Source organism: Cygnus olor, chromosome 15 (genome assembly GCF_009769625.2).
Source record: "Cygnus olor isolate bCygOlo1 chromosome 15, bCygOlo1.pri.v2, whole genome shotgun sequence".
Classification (NCBI taxonomy): domain Eukaryota; kingdom Metazoa; phylum Chordata; class Aves; order Anseriformes; family Anatidae; genus Cygnus; species Cygnus olor.
Genome location: NC_049183.1, coordinates 11,299,299 through 11,316,897, shown reverse-complemented (window position 1 = coordinate 11,316,897; position 17,599 = coordinate 11,299,299). Strand labels below are relative to the sequence as shown.

The window sequence follows — 17,599 nt, the reverse complement described above, 5'->3', positions numbered from 1 at the left end:
TAACAAAAAACAGTATTCCACGACTTGTGCATGGAGGCTGCTGTCGAAAAGCTATTCTACTCAAGGCTCTCGCTCTATTTAACAAGATCTATTTTATCACTCTCAAACATTTCATTAGTGATAGCGGTGAAGACAATGTCATTTCATTAAATTATCATTAACTGTAATTATGAAATTTCCAAAAGTAATAACATTTTTCTTTCATCTTTGGCAGCCGTGTAGCTCCTATCTAAAATATGACTCTCCCTTTGTATTACTTAGAGCCAAAAGTGACATGTTTTTCTCATTTCAGAAGAAATGGGATCACTGCAGTTTGACGGCCATGACACATGTCATGTTTCAAAGAACATTAACAAGACTGTGCTCCAGAGAAGATGCAGAATTTGTTGTTTCTTCATTTTAAGAAACAATAAAAAATGTCATTCTGATGGAAATAGAAAGGCTCAAGCTTGAACACCCAACTACATAGAAAATAGAAAGTTCTGTATTAACAGGAGCAAATTTCTGTCTCATTTTAGGCAATTTCTAGTCCTGGTGGCTTTTGGATGGAGCACAACTCAGGCGGTTCACCAGTACAATGTCTGGGCCCCACCAAGACCTGCATCATACCCTTAAGTCTTAAATATGAAATAAGGACTGCAAAGCTGGTCTGTACAGCATCTGCAAGGAAGGACACTTCCCCAGAAGAGGAAAACATATTTTTCCAAAGCTCTTTCTCATTCCCAGCTGTCACAGGTGGCCAGCTGACAGCTTGTGCATCACCTATGCTACACACTGGCAATTAAATTAAAGCTTCTGCACCAGGACCTTGTCACATGAAAGGCTTTGGGGTGGTGCTGGTGCAGAGCTCAGATCTGCAGAGAATTTGCAGCAAGGTGCACTTATAGGGCTCGCTGGGAACCCAAGGCTGCATCTAGCCACGCTCATTTCCACCCAGACCATGATGACTGACAGAAGTGGTACGCCTCCGAGTCCCCCATGTCCACCTCGCTGAAGAAACCAGGTGAGTCTTGTGGTTTTTGGTCATGTGAAAATTTTGCTATGCCACCAGCAGGTTTGAAAAGCTGATATCCCTTCTCAGGCATTATTCTTTATATTTCTTTCTTAGCAAGGTACTCCATCTCACCCTAAATGCTGAACAATTGCCATCATAGAGAGACCATCAAGGTATTTGACATGTCCAGTATTACACGAGGTCAGAGAGGTGTCCAACACCCCAGTGATGCCCCAGCCAAAACAGCAGGGACCATTCTGGTGGTCACGGAGTTGGCCAATGCTTGACAGATGTTACAGGGCAAATCAAATCAGCACTTTGGCTACTGTGGCTGCCAAGCGTTCACCCAGAGACAGGCTGAAAGTAAGCCTGGCATAAAATAAAATAAAAAAATAATATCGTGCATTGTCTCATCATAACTGCAAAGGGGGAAGGATTACACCAACAAGGAGGAATACAGAAGAGCCGGACGCCTTTGGCAAGTCACACAGCGCAGTGTGTAATTGGGACAAGAGCTAGGAGAGCTGCAGCCTTGTTGTGCACATTCCCCTCAAAAGTTAAGAAATGAGCCCTGATTATAAACTCAAAGAAAAAGTTTAAGATATTTCTGTTGGGAAAATTACCCATCTGTATGATTCCCCTCCATTCCAGATTTTAAAAGAGTCAATTTCTTCAACAAATCAAAGAAAAAAAGACTCATACCAAGTTTTTCCAAACTTTACACATACCAGCACTGCCGACAAGCTGCAGAAAATATTATTAATTAGCTAATCAATGCCATCTGCTTTTTATCTCCCAAAGACTTTAAATGAACCGTGGCTGTTCCTTTACAAGAAAATCTCACTTCAGAAAATCAGACTTAAAGAAAGGGTCGATCTCTATCGTGAGCGCACAGCTCTCCCCATGGCCCTGTGACGGCTCGACACGCCGGGCAGCCAGTACATCACCGCTGGGATGGTCTGGTCTCTCTAATTTCACTTCCTATTTGTTCCCTGCCACCCCCGGCAATGGCTGGGGATATTATTCATTTGGGAATAAGTACAGTTCTCCTGCAGGCTTCGACTTGTTTGTACATATTTCTCTCCTGTCATAATGTATTATTAAATGGTGGCGCACCCTTCTAGAAATCGTGAACTTGGTTGCCCTAAAACCTTCAAAAATGGACACCAAATCCACAGTGCAATCTAAACAGTGGAAATACCAGTATTTTTTCAACCTGGCTATAGATCATGAAACAAACTTCTAAATTCCTTCACTGCTCCAGGTGTTTCTCTTTAATTATCTACAGAAGAACAGCCTCCGGTCCCAGTTGCTGTGCTCCATGCCCGCAACAGGCAAGCACGGCACCCGCTTTGGTGTCTCTGGGAAATACTGGGTTCTTCTGAATGCAGGCTAGGAGGAGTATTTTTCAGCTCCAAGTCGCCTTTTAAGTTCCTTTGCAAAGCTCTGCAGAACTACTATGTACAAGGTCCTAAAGTGAAACCCTCTCCTGAAATAACCTTGAAAAACCCTTTCTGATGACATATTCCAATATCCCACTTGAGAGAACTGGAACCTTGCTCCTTGGATCTGACCTTAGCTAGCACCGGTTTTATTCAAAGAAAAATTATCATTAATTTGACGTCTGTAGCAGCACCTAAAGAGATTTGTTGGTAGCTCCTCAGCCAGAGCAGGCTACCATACCACCAGCAGATGCTAACACGTGTGACAATCATAGCCTAGGGTACACAACCGAATTTTAAAAGTCGCATGAGACTAACACAGCACTGAATCAATGGAATCAATTGATTCATTATGAGAATGACTTTCACGGTGGACCATTATGAGAATGGCTTTCACGGTGTTAAAAGGGCACCTACATCATAATATTTATTTTTGAGTTATACAAATAAACTTATACATGATTTTATCATATTAGAAAACCTGATAGATTTTAGTGTGTGTGGTCTTATCAGTGCATCACATGTTTTGGTGCTAATTCTTCTAATGATCTTCTATTCTGATGTGCAAATATAGAGAGATGGGAAATTCTATGATTCTATGAAATCAAACTCTGCTCTCGGTAACACAGGTGGGCAGTGAGCAAGTCCTATCGGTTACACCGGCTTCAGAGCACTGTAACACCTTCAGTCTCTAAGAAAAAGGCTGCAAAAGGAGCATGTACACTGAGCCCATTCCAGGTCAATTAAAATACCTTATAAAACAACAATGGAACTGATCCAGCCCACAGCATGTTTTAAATCAGAGCTATGTTTTAAAGGAAAAAACAACAACAATATATATATACAAAAAATCCCTGTTATTTTGGTTTTATTACCCAATGGTTATTGAAGGTTATTGCCTAATAAAATGACACATGCAATGAGATATTTGAGCAAACAGACCAACGTGCCCAACCCTCCGCAGAAGTGCACGCTTCCGACAGACAACAAATCGCAGATGACGGTCAGAGCTCCTTAGTGGCAGCAATAAAAGCTCACAACACACAGGACACGGGTCCTGCACAGGTTGCAGATGGTGGGAGAGGATTCCTGGCAGTGGCTCTTATTTTGCAAACAGTTGGAATCTGGTGATCCTCTTTGGAGGAGGATTTGGCAGATATTTATAACGGCAGGCTGGGAAGCTCTGGAGGAAAGACAGATGGAGGTCTGTTGATACTGCACACAGTTAAAAATTACACAGTGGCACCAGCCCAATTACTGCATGAGGAAAAGACAAATCAGCACCGGTAACACGAGTAGGGGAGAAATAAGAACTAAGGGGAAATCAAAGCCCACGAAAATTTCCCAGCCATGGCACAACTCGGAGAAAATACAGGAAATAAAGAACGATTTTAAACAGGCTAAGAACACATTTGCATGATGAGATGCAACTGTCATCTGATCCTGTGGCTAAAAGAGCAAGGCATGCTCACAAACAGCAGCAACAAAGCTCCTCCAATAAATGAAGCCAGTCATGAGTAAATCTGGTGAGGCAGCTCCATTCTGACCGTGGCTGGGGCCTGGATTTGTGCTCAGGCATATTTGGATAAACCAACACAGTGATTTGTGTGCAGGCATCATTGCAAAGCTTCAAGGTTTTTGTTTGTTTGTTTGTCTTTCTTAAATGTTTCTTTAAGTATTTTTTGCCCAATTACTTCACTGCCAAAACCAAATATTATTAATTCCTCATTTATTTTTTTCATGAACCACATCAGCACACTGGGACTGCAGGCTCTCTAGCATTTCAGAAAGCATTGTTATGAAACCTTTAACATGGAAATCTCTATTTAGTTTCCAGAATTCCTCGCATGCACCTGCCTAAATTACCAGGATTAGTACCCACCAGGGCCATGTATTACTCGAAAGAATCCTGCCTCGATGCCAAGCTTCCTCTGCACTGGAGGGGTCCTATTATCTATGCAGCAGCCAAAAAGCTAGAAAATAGGGCAAACAGCCCAATGTGATTCAAGCTTTATCCTGACAGACACATGCTGCCTTTCTGTGCCATGGCCCAGAGCCATTTCAGGACACCTTCGTCTCGAATGCATGCACCTTCGCTAATCAAAGGACATGCTGATGATCTGAAAACAGCTCCTCTTAACTAGGCTGCACTCCTGCTCCCACACGTAATCAGGGGAATCAGCCAAAGGGATTAGGGATGATTACGGATCACATCTCCACGGCAGCGACAGGCCTGCTTGGGTTGGACCGTTTCGGAGGTGGAGACCCTGACCCTCTCCAGCTGAGGAATTTGGCAGCAGCAAAATCAGCAAGAGATGTCACTGGCCAAGGTGGCATGGCAAGTGCACGAGCAAGCACATGACTAACGTTGGTAAGAGACTAATTTGGCCATGGGAACAGATAACTGGAGATTATCTGGGGCTACCCACAGCTATAGGTTGCTCTTCTTCTCCTTCGGAAAGCAGCTTGCCTCTGCTACTACTGTTCTCTGTTCCTGTGGAGTGTTTAAGGTGCTTAAATACCTGCACTGGAGCCAAGTTGTGAACATAACAGTTAAAATACAGTGTTATCTAAATGATAAAATACAGTTAACACAAGACCAAAAGGGGCCACTCAGCAGTTAGCTGCTGTTTCAATTATTTTGCAGCCTGGGAGGGACGTGGGGACCTCTCGCATTCGGAAGCCCCACGCTGGGGCTTTGGGGTTGCTTTTACTCTGGCAAGCAACCAAACCACAGCTCAAGAGCAGAAAGCCTTTCTCCCAGCACAGACAGGCAGGAAATTTCCCCAGCCTATGAACTTCTTTGTACTTGTGGAAGACGCAGACTGAAAGTCCGGTGTCTGCTTGCAAGATTTTCTCCCCCCTCTGCAACTCTTATGTCAAATTGGATTGTGCAGCATTGGGATCCAGAGTGCCCTGAGATAATCTAAAGTGTATTATTGTAACTGAAGGAGGCAGCCCATGGAAAAAAAAAAGGGAAAAAAAAAAAGAAAAAAAGAAAAACAAAACCTTGTCTCTGAGGCAGCTGCTGTCCTTAGGAGTGCACTCAGGTTTTGCATGCAGAATCCTATCACCGGGGAGAGCTTTCTGTGCATTTGGCACTGGTTAGAACAGGTGGAAAAAATGCCCTTAATTTTATAATACATTTTAGTGGCTTAGTAAGTCCTTAGGAAGATAAATGATACTGCTAATGCAGCTACATCTACAGTAGCAAAGATATCTGGTGCCTATTTCCGACTCCTTATGGAGTCTTGGCAGCTGATGGCTTTGGCTTTATCAAAGTGCTCTGCTACAAAGAGCACTCCCAGGAACGATATGAGATGTTTACACGAGCAGAATATGGTGCAGAAAATGAGTGTCCAATCCAGGAATGCAAAGACATGCAATTTAAGTGGTACAGAAAAGATGTTTGGCTGGTTTCATTGCTATCATCCAAATGACAATATGGGCCTCTGCAGGATATTCAGGCTTCTCCTGCTTAACTAGCAGCTCTGCAGCTAGAAAAATGAGAGAATATTTACTGTGGCAGAAAGACAGAAATTCGCACAGGGATGTGCTAGGAATAGGAATAATTAGCAAACCGCCAAAAGGATAAATACCGAGATCACGCTATTGCATGCCAGCCCTGGAGGGCTTTTCTCCTGAGAAGACGAGGAGAGCTTAACAACTGCACATGCTCAAGGACCAGTGAGCATCATATAAATCACAAACTTCTGATACAGTGCATGACAATAAGCTTCAGAAAGTGCATTTGGATATATGACTATCTTGTTACCTGGCACAAGAGGGTACTGGGAGGGAAGAAGAAGAGGGAGAGAAAATCCACAGGGAAAACAGTATATTAAGGTGGTTTTTTTTCCACTTCCACTTGCAGAGTCAAAGAAAAAAGGCTCAGGTCACCTAGCTCATCCCTTGGCCCCAGGCCAAGATCAGCTGGACCTAAACCATTCTTGACAGACATTGCTATAAGATGATCTTCAAAACGTCCTTCCCCAATTCCCTGGCTACAGCCCCCTCCTCCTTGTTGCGACACGCTGGCCTCAGTCTTCTGCAAATTTCCATCTTCAGCTTTCCTGCTCGCTCCATGATCGAGGCACAGCCATCCCAGTAAGACTTGCTGCAGCTGGTCTGTGCGTCTTTCCGAGGAAGGGATACACGCAATAGATTTACCAGAATAACTGGCTCCCATTCCTGAAAAGAGCACCCTTAAGCCAAGACCCGGGAATTAAGCCTTAATGCCTTTAGACTGCAGATTCCTCTGCTCAGAGGCCCCTTGTTACTAAGCACCATTCATTTATTTTTAATTCATTGCAATTCCCCCCAACCCAAAGCCTTGAAATATTTACTTTAGCCTTTCCCCTCAAAAACAGCACTGTTTCTAGGAGACAACGAAATAACCTCTGATTCCTCAGCACAAATCAGGGCATTTGGGAAAAGACTTTGCAGAACTAGTCCCTGGCTCAAAGCATCAAGAGTGAAAGGTTCCTGCCATCCCATGCACAAAAATATACCACTAGTATATATAAAAGCAGATTTTCACCTGAGCATAACACAAGTTACCACTCCTGACTACACAAGCAGGTAGGATATGAAGGGATGAATAATCAGAGTAACTAACAGGATACAAGAATTTGAAAGATTCATTTTATTCTCCACCAAAATAAAATAATAATAATAAAAACAGACTTTTTCCTCCACCTTGGGGCTTTTCTGTTCCTTCTAGTGATCTGGATTTGGTATTAATATCTCAAAATGCTCCCTCTCTATACCGTTGCCTTTACTGACATTGTGCTGACAGTAGAGTCAAGGCATAATCTCACCAATCATCATTTCATTGTCTACCAGCACAGAAGAATAACTGTTTTTTCTTCATTCATTCTTCTGTGCTTTCAGATATATAAGACATGCAGAGAATCTTTGATCAGTATAAAAAACACATAGAGTTTGATCAACTGGGAACATTTCCTTCAGCAATTCAGAACATGACTTCCAGCCCTGCCTAGTAAGTAGCTGCCTGTCATCATGGGAAAAGCAAATGGAAAAATATTATTAGTGTAAGCATATTTGTCAGGACGTCTCCCCACCCGCACATTTTGGTGCGACAGCCAGCAGTCCCCTTCCCCTTCCAGGGATCTCAGCTAAAGAGAGCTGGTGTGGGGCAGATATCAGAGTCATGGGTCTATTGCTAATATTAGTAGTAGTAGTAGTAGTAGTAGTAGTAGTAGTAGTTAGAAGACGGCTGAAAAGAAAGCAAAATGAAATGCTGTTACAAAGTAGATAAGCCATACGCAATGAGAGAGCAGAACTCCAGCACTACCAAGCTCCAGATAGATGCATGTAAGTGCATGCACAGAAGTGTACTTCATGCATAGTCCCACACATATATCAATATCTTATACCTCTTGTCAGGGTACTGGACACAACGTGATCAGACGGGTATTCTTTATAAATCATTCTTTGCAATATCTGCTTCTATTTCCCTTTTACCACCACCCCCTCTCCAAGATATCTCAAAGTTAAGAGGCAGACACAGTGTTAAAAAGCATGAGAGTTTAAAAGACTTAAAACAAGATGAGTTTTTCCAGCTGATTTCATTTTATGGGACAGAGTCTGATCTCGGTTATTAATGAAATGCAGCGCCACTGAACAATGGGGTAAGTAAAGATCTACCCCAACATTTTTCACAGCTGCTTCTGGAAGCTGTGTACAAAGCTGCTTCTGATGTACAGAACAATATGCAGGGCTGTTTCGGGACCAGTAGTGGGGATTGAAATGTGTATTTCCAAAATGAGAAGCTCAGGCCTCCATGCCTTGCTTTACAGAAGCCTACTGTCTGCGCGGGTTGCTCAGCGGGAGGTATATAGTCCACACTGGTCCACTGATGGCACAGGAGACGACACGAGCAGAAACTGCAGGTGTGCAAATGTGGGACTTGTTGCAAATTCTCCTTCCTCTGCCTTTTTTGGGATGCTGATGGGGACAGGGGATCTGGGAGATAGAACAAACAAATGCTGATGCTTCAGTGGCTAAGTGGCAGCGTGTGTTGGCCAGGAATTTTTTCCTACCATCCAGAAAACGCTTGTACAGAAAAACAAATGAGTCATCGTATGAAGAGAACAGCAAGCTCTGGGAAGCTCCTGTCACTAATTTACTTTGCAGATAAAAAAAAATCCTCAACACAGAAATAAAGTTTGATTCATCTTTGAGACAGAAACCCGCCTCGACATACAGGAGTTGGAAGATTAAGAGGTACTTGACAGCACTACGGAACAGTTCCCAGTACCAACGTTAATATGGTCAATGCTGTTGCCACAGCAGGGAGAAAAAAAGGCTCATAGCAATTAAGTAAGCAGGAGAGATCATTAATGAGATGCTATAATGATATTTTGTGCTGTTCTTTAAGGTATCTTCATTAAGAAACTAGATCACCATCACTATTTTCCGCCCCTATGCTAGCCTTTCTGCTCTTGGCCTCTTAGCCTTTGTGCTCTTGGGCAAGTGGTGTGAGCATTTTTGCCACGCCAAGGCCATGCAATCTGTCATCTTTCCCCTTGATTTATCCCTCTAAGGCTCAGTTGTACACTGCCTGCTAGCCATAAATTGCAAACCTGAAAAATGATCCAGCTGCAAAAACTATTTTTGAAAAACCAGGCAGTGCAAACAGCACTCAGTGTGAGCCCAGGTACCAGCAGCCTGTCTTCAGGAAAAAGCCTACAGAGTGCTTTCTGCAGAGAAGGATTTTCAATATATAACATTCTTAGAGTGCAGGATGAAAAACTGGTGTAAAATTAGAAGTCTGAAGCATTTCTTCAGCCCTGAGAATGTTATTTAATATGTCTGGGGTCATTAGAGGTAGGGATTTGAAGGAACAACAACATTAAATGTATCAGAAGCACCAAGAGCTCAAATTTCTTTCGGCTTGCTGGATTTTTTTTTTTTTGCTGTATGTGATGTATATGCCATTGAAATTCCAGGGTTCACGGTAAGTACCAGTTCAAAATACATTCAAAAATTAATTACTGTGAACCTGATGTATTGATACATATTGTCTTCCTTTTTATTCATTACTTTCCTTCCCATCAGTCCAAGAATCATGAATATTAGTAAGCCTGTCCTCCAAACAGTGCAGGAAGCAGGGAAGTATCCGCTCCATTTTTTAAGCAAAAGCTGCAAAACACGGAGCTATTAAGGATTCAGCTCTGCCCTAAGCAAAGCACTCTAGCCTCATTAAGCACATGCTTAACTTTGGGCACGCATATATTCAGTGAACTATGTGTGTCCTTGACAGTCAAGCATAGACTTAATACTTCCTTGGAGCTCTTTTGTGCTCAGCACTTTGCAAGAACAAGGCAGTGATGAGCACGGGATCCCAGCAGCAGCTCTGGCTGCTCACCCCATCCAATTCCACACTTAGTGGTTTTTTTTTTTCCTTTTTCCTATTCCACCCATGACAACAACTACTTTGGGAAAAAAACATGTGGTTCCACCAAAAGTACAAATTGGCTTTGGCCATGGGCTTTGGTGGCACCCAGATGTCACCTTGTGCCCTCAGGACATTCAGTACCCAAGCAACAGCCCCATGCAGAGCACTACAACAGACCCAACATTTCCCCAAGGACGCCAAACAACTAACTTATGGCACTCTTCCTCCTCACCTACCCATGCAAAAGCCAAATATTTGGGGCTTTTTATCCAAAGTTAATCAGTTGAGAGCTACTGGACATCCCATTACACTGAGTGAGGTGCCCAAGACTTTGCAGAGAAATAGTTACTGTCAAAACTCATTAGGAGGACAGAGTCTACACGTGGGGACTGACAGATAAAAAAGAGCATCAAATTCTCATTTGTACAGCAAGTGTTGCACTGTCCAGCTGTTAGCAGCTATGAATCTCCAGGGCTGAACACTGCTCTCCTGCCTGACACCAACCCAGAGACACGGGGTCAGAACAGCACGGAGCACCCAAGGATGCTGGTACCCAGTCCGGCTCAGGGCAGAGAGGGTTATTCCCCCAGAGAACCTCAAGTTTTGCTTGTCCAGCTTGTTTCAATCTCAAATCCCACGAATAATTATGCCACAGAGAACAGCAGGCATGTGGTTACTGCAAGATAATCACTCCCCGGGGCTGAGTGCTTCTAATTCCTCGGAGGTGTGATTTCCCACTAAAGCGCATGCACCCCTGAACTCCTTCCTGCTGCTATTAACATTCCTTAATGTGTGGCAAAGGGTGACGTGCCTCTCTGAGCTGGAAAAAAGATGTAATTGCCTGTTTCAGACTACTTTGTGGTTACAAAAGAAATGGGAATTGCTTTGATATGGTGTGGTATTTCATTGCTCTAATAAAGCAAACTACTCCACCTCCCGCTTTTCTTTAATTTTTACTCCTGTCTCTTTACTTCTCCAGCTGTCGGTGACCGTGATCTCCATGAAGAGTGGCAGACTTATTCTTTGCCCCATGCTGCTTCTGCAGTTCATGGGTAACTTCTGTGGTTCATGGGTAACCATCCTTTTTTTTTTTTAATTGTGTTTCTTCCATTTTTTTAGTGTATTTTCTTCCCAACAAGAATTTTGCCCAAACAAGGGTTACAGAACAGCACTTTGCTGCTCGTTGTCCCCCCAGGTGTGATGGGACAGGACTCAGGCTGTGCCCAGGCACCAGCCACATCCCAGTGCAAAACCAAAACAGCTCTTTGAAGCTGGTTTCACAGATGCTTCATGGACACATGTCCCACCTTGGTTATTCCGGACCGCAAAGCATTACATGTTTGGGAATGTGGTGACATCACCAGCTTGCCATTTGAAGCACTTCTCAAGTAGCTCCCTTCTGGCAGGCAGCTGCCAAGGTGATTTACAAACCCAAATTCTCCAGGGTACTCCTGGACCTCTCGAGCACTAAGGAACAGCCTCGCTCAGAGGATGCCCGGCTTTCCAAGACTCCACAGACCATCTCAGCACCAACTCAAACACTTTGTTCCCTGTCCACATTCAAGCTAACTGGGTTCTTCTCCGCCTTGGTTGGCCATATACTGCATGAGTAAGAGGGCACTGGGTTGGGAGCCCCTTTTTTTGTAGCCATTTCACAGACCAGTTGTGCCTTACAGAACTATAAAAAAATCTCACTTTCCCTCTACACTTCTCCTCTTCCAGGCTGGAAACCCCCACCGCTAATCCACGCTTTATATTAAAGGCACTGCGTGAGTCACAAATTACATTGGAAATTACACATCAGGGCCCTTTTAGCTTGCAAGCGTCTGGATAAAGGGTGGGTTAACGCTCTGCAGCCCCCGGGGAGTCACTGCATTACTCCCAGGGGAAAATCAAGCCGTATTAGCATCTCTTCCCTCCTCTGCCTTTGCACTGGGAAGGAGCATTTTAATTTTAACCTCCCAGCCTCTGCATGGGCCCTGCTGCTGGAGGCTGTAGTGGGGTGAGAGAAGCAAGAGCAGCCCTGCTCTCCGCGCAGCCATGAGCCCTCTCCTCGTTTTATCCTAGCTAAGGAGAGCATTTTAGGGAAAACCTGGAGGAGAAGGTTTTGAGGAGCATCTGTCACAAGAGCAGTAGAAGCAGGATTTAAAAAGGGCTCAGTATTGGCCTAACCCTGCTTTTAATTAAAAAAATATAAATAAAGAAATAAAAAAATGGAAACCTTTGAAAAACACCCTACATGAAAGAATAAAGAGCAGAAGGGTGGTAGAGAAACTGCTCAGCACCACTGCAAGGGGAAAAAGCTTCTCGCTGGCTTGGCTGCTCCCAGCAGCACATCTCAGGGCAATTGCTGTTTTATATAAATATCTCCCATCGAGTGGAACAAGTTCAGTGAACTCCCATGCTCAAGGTGCAGAGAAATATTCACGCTCTGTGGATCACCCAACCACACACACGCAGACCTGAAGCGAAGCTCAGGACGGGCGTGTGTGTGTGTGTGTGTGTGTGTCTACATGGATGTGGAGGGGACACATTGCACCGACGTCATTTGGCTGAGCCCGTGTTCGATGTGAAATAAGTGTGCTCCTTGCAACAACACTTAGAAATTAGTTTTGTCTAATTTAAACCTAAAAGCTTACCTATGCTCAGGTTGTTCAGTAAGATAAGAGGAGATTGTGCTAAAGCATACAGGGGCTGATAATAAATGCAGAGATTAGGAAAAATGACACAGGGAAGAAGAGAAAAGCAAAAGACAAGAGAGAGGAGGAAAGATCTGCGAAAGATCTGCAGTAAAACATTGTGTGAAATGACACTTGCCATTTTTTTTTAAATCGACCTGATTTATGACATGCAGCTGCTTTTCTCCAAATGTTCACGTCTGGCTACTTCTCCTGAAATTTTTAACTGTGTTTAAATGTCTACAAAATATGAAGCTTATCTCCTGTACAGTGCGATAGATGTGTGTACAACCTGCAGGAGTTTTGTGGGAGCCTGGTTCCAAAGAGAGGACAGTGATTTTCCTAAAGCAAGGGACACTTGTATTTCACAGTTTTCCTGCCTTTTACTGTGAACTGTGAGGACAAGAATTCAGTGGAGGAAAGTGGTTACATGAGTTAATCATTGAATTGCGTTTTTTCATCCCTTAAGTACTCACTAAGTATTTTTTCTTTGGGTCCGATCCAACTTGCCTTCCACTTAGTGAAAGGTCTCCCATTAACTTCAAGGTGAACTGGATCGGAAACAACAGAGGCAGTTCCTAAACTGGGACCCGACCCGCCCATACTCAAATCCAAAGGCCAGCAAAGTCATGGGAAAAGCCCTCACTAGCTTCAGTGGAGCGTGGGCCAGATGCAGATTGAAGGGAATAACCAAACGAGCCGGCTGTGACAGCAAACACCCCTTTCTTGTCCATGCCTGAATGTGGGGGACAGAAAACATAACCTTTGCTTTTAGTATTTAGTTTGAAAATGGCAATGACATCTTCCACAGCTCTTACTAATATCAAGGTGGATATTGTAGGATTAGGCAAGGCTAGGGAGTAGCATCTGAAATTAATATTGGAATTTCAACTCTGTCCAAAACATACTGTGTGTTTGACACTTCCAGGACTCAGATCTTGGATAAAAAAGAATACACAGGCCATTTTCTCGTGTTTTAGTATAGATCCCTGAAGTTCCCTCCTTAGCCATGCCCAATAGGCTGCTATTATCAAATGCCTGAGTAAATTCCAGTAAAGCTGAGAGAAGATCTTCATTTTATCAACATATTGATAAGAACGAAACCTGTGTTTTTTGCCTGGGCACTCTGTTTTCCATGCAGCTCACAGGCAATGACTTTATTGACAGAAATGCTCGACAGCAATATGAATGTCAAGAAAGTATTATAGGATTAGTTACAGACAGTCTGACTACTTTCGGACTGAATTGGCTTATTGGTTGAATGAGGAAAACAGAGGAGACAAAATAAAGTGGGTCTGTTGCTTACCTGCAGAAATACCAGCAAAATGACCAATGGGTGCAACACAGGATTAAATCTGCCATTCTATTTTCTACACGTAGAATAGATTTTTTTGCAGATACACCTTTTCTTCCCCAACATATAGTAAGTCTAGAAACTATAAACTGGATTTCCTTCATAGCAGGCACGCAAGCGCTGTGGCTCAACCCTTCATGCCAACAGCAGTTCTATTTTCGACATGAACTTAATAGTTAGAGCCTGCCATTATGTACATGCACACAGCTCCCCGAGCCACAGCAAGGCTTCCCCTAAATCTCACAGCAGTGGTTTTGCTAATGATTAATGTGCAGTTTTGTAGGTTTAATGAAGACGTTGTTTCCACTTATCTACAGGTCAGATGGCAACAGCAAAACAACTTACTTGCTAGATGGCTGTGGATTCCCTGCTGATATGTCTGTTTATTTATGCACAATGTGCATTTCCAAATAGATGACCATATTAAATTATATGCTTCTGCCTTATTATTTCATGAGTTTTAATGGTTTTCCATTCATTTTATATTAGAAAGAAGGGGTAGTCACTCGTGCTAATGATGTGCTGTTTTACATCTGCATCTCTAATGTTTGTGGAATTTCTTTCTGCATCTGTATCAAAGAGCAGTTGAGTGAAAATTGTTGATTTTTACCCTGAAAGTAAAGGTGAGAAAGCAGATGGAGGCCTTTTTTCCTTAGACAGTGAACTCCTTTGGCTTTTTGAACTATTCTGCCAGATCCAACAAAAACTTCACCCAACAGCCTTGTGCTAAGCTGAATTCACTCCTGTACAAAGCTCCTTTGAACCAGCTACAACTAACCTCAGCTCTGAAAATTAATCCATTCCGAAACCACAGGGCAAACACATGCACTCCGTGGGCACCGTGCTCGAGGGATGGGAAAACCTAGGCTGGATTGCCAGGGAGCAGCCACGCACCACTTCCAAGCCAGAGCTCCAGGCTGGCCAAAGCCATCCAAGTGCTCGGCACACAGCTGGACAGGAGGAAAGCACAAAGATGCACAGGGCTGCTTTGTGGGAGTTTGAAGCCTGGCTCCAAGCTGCAATTCATTGATCTGAAATGGCAGCCCCACTGGGGGCACTGGGGATTTGGCTTCTCCTCCGTGAGCCTGGGGACATGAAGGTTTGAGATCAGACACACAAGCAAGGTCTGGGAGTCACTCTGTGCAGCACTGCCACGCAACGGGAGAATTTCGCTGCTCCTTTCTAAAGGCACCTACTCCTGTAACGTTATTTCACTAAAAATAACCCAGGCAATTCTAGCTCAAAATGTGATCAGCCCATAAATAGTTAGATAAACTCCTTCCAGGCACATAATGTACTCAATTTCCATTTTCAACACGTACTAAAGCCCTGCTTATGCATAAGGAATGCCTACAAATGGTAGATGGTAAATTTTGCTGCCTTAACATACCGAACACTCCTACCTCACTGAGAAAAGGGATGCGACTGTGCTTTTATGCACCGACTGATCTTTGCTGTCTGAAAGCTGCAGGAGCAACTGCTATTTTTGCAGAAGAGATATTTTAACATCTGAATTGCAGATTTCTAACAGCAACATGTGCTCTCAAACAAAAACAAGCCCACAAGGAATTTTCTGGGGCCTTGTATTTCCCAAACTGCTCAAATGAGGTTTGATTTTCTTTACGGCTATCGATGGTGGGTGTTTGGAGTGGCAGGGGAGGCTGCAGAGTTTTCCATCTCCCCTCATCTTATTTTGTGCCTCTGAGTCCTAACCCTCAGCTGTAAATTCAGAGCCCACTTTGATGGATCCCAGTTTGACTACCATGATGTTAAGTTAAACAACAGTCTTATTCTGCGCCATAATTACTGCAAACAATTTCATTGTCTGAGCTGTGCTTTGCAGTGTTATGTATTAGCCGATGCTGCTTCTGTCACTGTTCATCACATGAACATTCCTTTTACCTGCTGTGTCTGTGTGTGCCTGAAAGAATCATGGCATTTTTAATGGCGTAATTTCCTAGGAAGCGCTGAAAAGCAGCGCAGCATGGTTTGCATTATTTATATGCTTACTCCTACAAATGGCAAGGAAAATACTGTAGATTTCCTGGAAATAAATATATTCATTATACTGAAGTCTTGTGCATAATAGACTGTATGTCACTGAAGGAATTTAATTACTACCTAGAAAGTATCTTCATTTTGCTAGATTTGTAACAAAAAAAACTGTCTAGACACATTTTAATTCAAAGACAAAAGATTCCTTACCCACCCCAAAATATCCCATGTTGATAAATCTAGAAACGTGCCCTGCTGCTGCTGCTAATCAGGAGAAAATTCTTAGCATTTTTATAGCATGAAATAAATTGTAGATCGAGCCAATTGGGAATACTAATGACAGAAGCCATAAAAAAATTTGTAACATCAATTACGACTAAAGGAAAAAGACTTGCACCATAGATCAGCAGAATATTTTGCAACCGTGCTTCATTTAAGACTATGATTCCTGAACATGATTTGGGAGTTGATTTGCCAAGAAGGATGTTCAGGAATATGTAATTGGCAGCTATGCAATTGTGGTGCTCCTCCAATTCAGCTGTAGCTGCAGAATTAGCTTAGACGGAACGATGCAGGTCCATTGAACCTACCTGACAAATCCCCAGACCCTAGCTGAATCTTCCAAATCATCCTGCAATCAATATGACTAACCTGATTTTGGACAAAGCCTTGAAATAGTGAGTTAGGTTGAGTCCACCTAAAAAGTGATCTGATAGCTCAGATTTCTTTTTATGCATTCCTTACTGCTATGCAGAGGCTAACCCCTGGCCATGCTCTATAGCCAGATTCCAGGGAAATGACCATTCCCACCTCCCGGCATGCAGTATTTATCAGAGGAGGTGACTATTTCCTGCTTTGCACACTGTCATATGCAGTAAAATTAATCTCAAGTCATCACTGTAATTTCACCTTTTTTCTACAATAAATGCTTTTGTGTATCTTTCCATCCTGATGTAATTGTCATTTTAAAAACTGAGAGGCTAACAAGAGAAGTACTTTGCAACAGGGGAAAAGGGGAAAAACTACTGGGAAAAAAGCAAAAGCCAGGTTCGAATTTCCTTCCCTCCCCTCTTTCCTCCATCTGCAAATTCCCTCTTAGCCCCCAAATAAACAAATCAGCAGGTTTTAAAACAATGTATTTGAAAGATCTTGTTTTCACCCTGGTGCAGAATACATTTCCAAAAGCTATACACAATGGTAAAATAATTTCCCACCCAGACACAGGTTCTCACACTGGACTTGCTGCAGCTCCCTTTCTCAAGCCAGGCACTATTTGGGCACGAGGTGGTTAAATTAAATCTCTCCTCAACATAGAGGAGTTTTCCATGTTCAGCCTACAATGTTCCAGCCAAATAATGCTTTGCTAATGATGTCTGCAGTTAGATGACAAATCAGGCTATTTAAATTGCTTCAGCACATACATCCTTTACAGGCAGGGTATCCAGGTAACCATTCTACCACAACTTTGAGGTGGGAGGGAGAAAGCAATAGCTAATTTCTTCAGCTAGGTGGAAAATTAATCCTGAAGAGATTTGTCTGGTTTGTTATGGTCAATTTGAAGAAAATCAATATAAAAATAATTATTTTAAAATGTGTAGTTGTGCAAGAAAGGGCAAAATAATCATCCTTCAAAAATACAATAATGGCTAGGTTTATTTCTGAAAATAATTAAAAATATTTTAAAGCCCTCACTAGGAAGGTTTTCCGTACCTT

General features: G+C 42.9%; 1 protein-coding gene across 1 annotated transcript in view; it reads right to left on the bottom strand.

Moving 5' to 3' along the window:
* Positions 1 to 17,599, bottom strand: part of FAM20C (FAM20C golgi associated secretory pathway kinase) — a 58,510-nt gene that overhangs the window by 14,403 nt on the left and 26,508 nt on the right. The window lies entirely within an intron of this gene.